Source organism: Arachis ipaensis, chromosome B06, assembly GCF_000816755.2.
Source record: "Arachis ipaensis cultivar K30076 chromosome B06, Araip1.1, whole genome shotgun sequence".
Classification (NCBI taxonomy): domain Eukaryota; kingdom Viridiplantae; phylum Streptophyta; class Magnoliopsida; order Fabales; family Fabaceae; genus Arachis; species Arachis ipaensis.
In genome coordinates, this window is record NC_029790.2 from 61443042 (window position 1) to 61443837 (window position 796).

The 796-nt window shown below is 45.7% G+C and overlaps 1 long non-coding RNA gene across 1 annotated transcript in view; it reads right to left on the reverse strand.

The window, feature by feature from the left end:
• Positions 1–796, reverse strand: part of LOC110263344 — an 18997-nt gene continuing 18201 nt past the window's right edge. The window contains exon 2 of the long non-coding RNA XR_002348812.1: positions 1–711. This is a non-coding gene — a long non-coding RNA (uncharacterized LOC110263344). The remainder of the gene's footprint in view (positions 712–796) is intronic.

Genomic DNA, 796 nt, shown 5'->3' on the forward strand with positions numbered 1-796 from the left:
TTTACGTCGTGCTTACCCTCGTTCTTTAAACGGCGCTATCTTGCACAGTTTAGTTAAAGCGAGTCTGAATGACCTGATTTTAGGCAAGCTCCCACGGGCCCCGCAGGGATTTGCAACTCGACTTACCCTACGTCGCGAGACATGCATATGATAATTATGTGCGCATATTTTAATAGGTGCGATCATACCAGCACTAATTCACCGGATCCCATCAGAACTCCGCAGTTAAGCGTGTTTGGGCGAGAGTAGTACTAGGATGGGTGACCTCCTGGGAAGTCCTCGTGTTGCACCTCTTTTTATTTTTTATTTTTTATTTTTTATTTTTTTTTTATTTTTTTACGTCGTGCTTACCCTCGTTCTTTAAACGGCGCTATCTTGAATAGTTTAGCTAAAGCGAGTCTCAATGACCTCATTTTAGGCAAGTTCGCACGGGCCCCGCAGGGATTCGCAGCTCGACTTACCCTACGTCGCGAGACATGCATATGATAATTATGTGCGCATATTTTAATAGGTGCGATCATACCAGCACTAATGCACCGAATCCCATCAGAACTCCGCAGTTAAGCGTGCTTGGGCGAGAGTAGTACCAGGATGGGTGACCTCCTGGGAAGTCCTCGTGTTGCACCTATTTTTTTTTTTTTACGTCTTGCTTACCCTCGTTCTTTAAACGGCGCTATCTTGCACAGTTTAGTTAAAGCGAGTCTCAATGACCTCATTTAGGCAAGCTCGCACGGGCCCCGCAGGGATTTGCAACTCGACTTACCCTACGTCGCGAGACATGCATATGATAATTATG